The following is a 5548-nucleotide window of genomic DNA, read 5'->3' on the forward strand; positions in this document are numbered from 1 at the left end:
TCTTTAGTATCTGAAGTAGGGCAGGTCTTTTATTAGCAAAATCTCTCAACATTTGTTTGTCTGTGAAAAATTTAAGTTCTCAATCAAATTTGAAGGAAAGTTTTGCTGGATAAAGTACTCTTGGTTGGCAATTTTTCTCTCTCAGAATTTTAAATATGTCATGCCACTGCCTTCTCGCCTCCATGGTGGCTGCTGAGTAGTCACTACTTATTCTTATGTTGTTTCCTTTGTATGTGGTGAATTGCTTTTCTCTTGCTGCTTTCAGAACTTGCTCCTTCTCTTCAGTATTTGACGGTCTGATCAGAATATGTGTTGGAGTGGGTTTATTTGGATTTATTCTGTTTGGAGTTTGCTGGGCATTTATGCTTTGTGCATTTATATTGCGTAGAAGGTTTGGGAAGTTTTCCCCAACAATTTCTTTGAATACTCTTTCTAGACCTTTACCCTTTTCTTCCCCTTCTGGGACACCAATGGGTCTTATATTTGGATGTTTTATTTTATCTATCATATCCCTGAGATCCATTTTGATTTTTTTTTATTTTTCCCCATTCTTTCTTTTGTTCTTTCATTTTCCATTCTGTGGTCCTTGAGGTCACTAGTTCATTGTTCAGCTTCCTCTAGTCTTGTACTATGAGTATCCAGAATCTTTTTAATTTGGTCAACAGTTTCTTTTATTTCCATAAGATCATCTATTTTTTATTTACTCTTGCAATTTCATCTTTTGCTCTCCTAGGGTCTTCTTCATGTCCTTTATATCCTGCATCATGCTCTTCTTCATGTCCTTTATATCCTGTGCCATGCTCTCATTGTTTGACTTTAGTTCTTTGATTAATTGCTCCAAGTACTGTGTCTCTTCTGATCTTTTGATTTGGGTTTTGGGGTTTGGGTTATCCATCTTGTCTGGTTTTTTCATAAGCTTTAAAATTTTCTGTTGTTTTTGGCCTCTTGGCATTTGTTTTACTTGATAGGGTTCTTTTAGGATATGAAGGATTATTCAGACACCAATCTCTGATTTGTCAGATCTACAGCTTGGCAGCATACACTTTCTCTAACTAACCAGAAGATGGCATCCATGAGTCACCTATTCCCCTCAAGTCAGTTTTCCCCAACTTTGTCTTTGTGTTGTGTGGGGGTCTGGTTCTTGTGGGGTCCAATTGGTGCACCAAGTTTGGGTGTGTTGTTGGTGCTGTCTGCCCTGAATGTGGGGTGTGTGTCTGAGTGGTTAGGGAGGCAGGGCAGCTTTAATAATCAAACCTCCCAGGTGTTCCTGGAGATTTAAGGCTGTTGCAAATGTCTACACCTTCATTTCAGTCTCACCACAGATTGTCTCTGCCACTGACCCACAAGTCCTTGGTATTGGCGTATGGTCCCTGGGATTTCCGAGTGTGTCCCTCTTCCAAGCCGTGCCCTTCTAGGGCCTCTGCTGAGGGAAGGTTGTGCTATGTCACAAGTGCACACCATCCATCAAGGGAAGTTCTGGGCCGCCAGGCCATGTACGTGCATTCCCAGCCTGCTGTAAGGATGGCTGTATGGGGCGTGTTAATTTCCCCCTTTTCACACAGCTCCACCTTCCCAGGTCTGGAACAATAAGCTGTGGGTGCAGGAAAGGCTATTGTCCATGCCCAATATTGTGGCGTGTGCATGTGCTGCTGGAAACACTTCCTGTCACACTGGGTTTTTTGGCACAGCTCTGGGCTGTGGCACCTGTGCTGGGCAGGAGCACTCCCAGTCTGCCAGAAAGATGGCTGCAAGGGGCATGGTTTTTTCCCCTTTTGGCTCACCTCTGCCATCCTCGCTCCAAGACAACTAGCAGTGGGTGTGTGAAAGGCTATCTTCCATGCCAGATATTGAGGCATTCGCACAGCCCATTCTTGCCACGCTTCACTGTGCAGTTCTCACTGCTGTATCTGCAGCTGCTTTTGGGTTTTTTTAAAAAAGAACTAGTCCACCTCCAAACACCAACCCTCAGTTTCCCCACACTGCAACATGGCTGCCAGATATTCAGCAAGCTTACTCACTTATTTCAGATCACAGACTCCTGGTTTCACCAAGTGCAGGGTCCCTGTGGATTTAGCAGACCTTGTCCAGCTGGTGCATCGCTGGAACTGGTGCTCTGGGTCACTTTCTTACTTTTATCTAGTATTTTTCATGGAGGTGTATTTTTGCCCTGTCTCTCCTAGCCACCATCTTCAAGATTTCTTTCTGCCCATTCACTTTTTTATAATGCACTTCTAATTAACTGAGGTATAATTTCAGTGAAATGCACAATATTTAAGTGTTCATTTCAATGAGTTTTTTATTGAAGGAAAATTCACATAACACAAACTTGTTTTAAAGTGTTCAATTCAGTGGCACATAGTCAATTCTCAATGTCATACAACCATCACCTTTATCTAGCTCCAAAACATTATACTCACCCCAAAAGTAAACCCCATATCCATTAAGCAGTCACTCTCCACTCCTCACTATCCCAGCCCCTAGAAACCACTAATCTGCTCTTTACTGATATTCTCTTTTTCTTCATCTATCATTTTCCTAATGTCCTTGAGTTCTTTGTTCATGTTCTCCTTTAGCTTGTTGAGCATATTTAGGACCATTTTTAAATAGTTTCTTAGTCTGGTATGTCCCTCATTGTTTCTAAAGTTTGATCTTCTCCTTTGCATGGGCACTTCTGGTTTCTACATATGTTTTGTAATCTTGTTGAAACCTGGACATTTCAATATTTTAATATATTACTGCTGAAATTTAGACTCAGAGATATCTGTTCCTTAAGCTTGTATCCAGCTAGTGTTATAATGGAGATTTCCTTGAATGCCAGGATATATTAAAAAAAAAAAAAAAAAAGGAAGGAAGGAAAAAACAAAACATCTTTCCCACTTATTACAGATTAGCTTGTGCCAGTGCTCTCTTTCAGAGCTTAAGCATAATGAGTTTAGAGAATAGTACAACACAAAAGCATAGCGTCCTCTGCAGTACTTTCTGCACATGTGCCTTATCCTGGGCATGCATGTGTAGCTCTAAGAATCCCCTCCCACATTTACATCAATACAAATATCCCCTTTTCCCTAGGAAACAATTTCCTCATGATCCCGGGCACTGCATTGTATGTCCCACAGCCAGCAATCTTTTGCCCAAGGCAACCAGACTTGACTCTTCTCCCACAGCATTCTGTAAGAGACCTCTGTGAGTCACCTATTCATGCAGGGTAAGTTCTGGGTTGGCAAACCCATGATGAGTGTCCTTATTCAGTCCTTCAAGTTTCCACTAGAAAGACTGGGTGATACACACATGCTAAAATGTGTGCATGAGGGTTACTCTGCTCCCTCTGGAACCAGATAAGGAATCTGCACAGGGAGCATGGGCTGGCTCCATCCTGAGCTGTTCAGGGGATGAGGGAGGGACCAGCAAGGGCACCATGGGATCCTCCCATTTTTTACTTGTCTTTTTCCTGATTTGGCACTCAACATATTACTGTAATCCTTTAGTTGTTCTCTGGAGCTTTAACAAAAATATTTCTGCCAGTTCTTGCTGGTTGTTCAAAGCTTCTATGGGGAGATGGAGCCCTGGAATGCATCATTTCACCATCTTGATTGACTTCTTTTAACTTTAAACATAAAGTGTTTTTCTAATAGCCAATATATCATTGGACCATGTCTTCTTATTTCTTAGACTAGTCTGGCAATCTATCTTTTGATTGGAAAGTTTCATCCATTCACATTTAATGTTATTATATATACATATAGTTGGATTTATTTCTGATATTTTTCTTTTTGATGTCTATATATCTCATGTCATTTTTGGTCCTCTATTTCTCCTTTACACTTACTTTTGCATTAAGTGAATATTTTTAATGTAACTTTGACATTTCTTTAATGATTTTCCCTATATATATATTTTTTAATTATTGTGGTAATATATACACAACACAAAATTTCCCATTTTAGTCCTTTACATAACTATAATTTGATGACATCAATTACATTCACAATCTTGTGACATCATCACTACCATCCATTTCCAAAAATTTTTCATCACCCCATTCGGGAACTCTTTACTCATTAAGCAATAATTCCCAATTTTCCACCACCCCACCCCAGCCCCTGGTATCCTGTCTACTTTCTGTCTCTATGAATTTGTTTGTGCTAGGAACTTCATGCAAGTGAAATGATGCAGAAATTGTCCTTTGTGTCTGGTTTATATCATTCAACATTATATCCTCAAGAATCATCCATGTTGTAGTGCATATAGTGCTTGATTCCTTTCTATGATTGAATACTATTCTGTCATATGGATATATCACATTTCATTTATCCTTTAATTTGTTGATGTATGCTTGGGTTGCTTCCACCTTGTGGCTATTGTGAGCAATGGAACATTGGTATACAGATATCTGGTTGAGTACCTGCTTTAAATTCTTTTGGAATATACCTAGAAGTGGAATTGCTGGGTCAGATAGTAATTACACATTTAAATTTTTGAAGAACTGACAAACTGGTTTCTTCAGTGACTGCACCAATTTACATTCCTACCATCAAGGTATAAGTGTTCCTATTTCTCTGTATCATTGCCAACACTTGTTATTTTTTTTTAATAATAGCCATCCTGGTGGCTGTGAACTGGTATCTCATTGCGGTTTTGATTTTCATTTCCTAATGGCTAATGTTATTCATCTTTTCATGTGCTTATTGGCCATTTCTAGATCTTATTTGGAAAAATGCCTATTCAAGACCTTTGCCCATTTTTAAATTGGGTTATTTTTCTTCTTGATTTTTTAATTGTAAGACTTCTTTATATATTCTGGATATTCAACCCATGTCAGATATACGATTTGCATATATCTTCTCCCATTCTGTATGCTTTGTTTTCACTTTCCTGATAACATCTTTAAAATTTTTTTCTTAATTTCTTTATTAGAGAAGATGTGAGTTTACAGAACAATCATGCATAAAATACAGGGTTCCCACATATCATTCCACCACCAACACCTTGCATTGGTGTGCAACATTTGCTACAGCCAATAAAATCACACTTTATAACTGTATCATTAACTATAGCCCATGTTTTGAGTTAGGGTTCACTATTTGGGTATTGTAGTTTCATGGATTTTTTTAAAAAAATTATTTTGTTATTATATATACACGCAAACATTTCCCCTTCTAATCACATTCATATATATGTTCCAGTGCTGTTAATTGTGTTCACAGTGTTGTGCTACTATCACCACTATTGATGCACAAAAGTTTAATTTTCATTAATTACAATGTATCTATTTTCGTGTTGTTGCTTGTGTATTTGGTGCCATACCTAAGAATACTTTGCCTAATACAAGGTCTTGAAGATTTTCCCATACATTTTACTCAAAGAATGTTATGGTTTTAATTCTTATATTTAGGTCATTGATCCATTTTAAGTTAATTTTGTATATGGTGTGAGGTTGGGGCCCACTTATCTTCTTCTGGATGTGGATGTACAGTTTCTCCAGTACTATTTGTTGCAGAGACTATTCTTTCCCCCTTGACTATTCTTAACTCCCTTGTCAAAAATCAAT

Source organism: Choloepus didactylus, chromosome X (genome assembly GCF_015220235.1).
Source record: "Choloepus didactylus isolate mChoDid1 chromosome X, mChoDid1.pri, whole genome shotgun sequence".
NCBI lineage: Eukaryota > Metazoa > Chordata > Mammalia > Pilosa > Megalonychidae > Choloepus > Choloepus didactylus.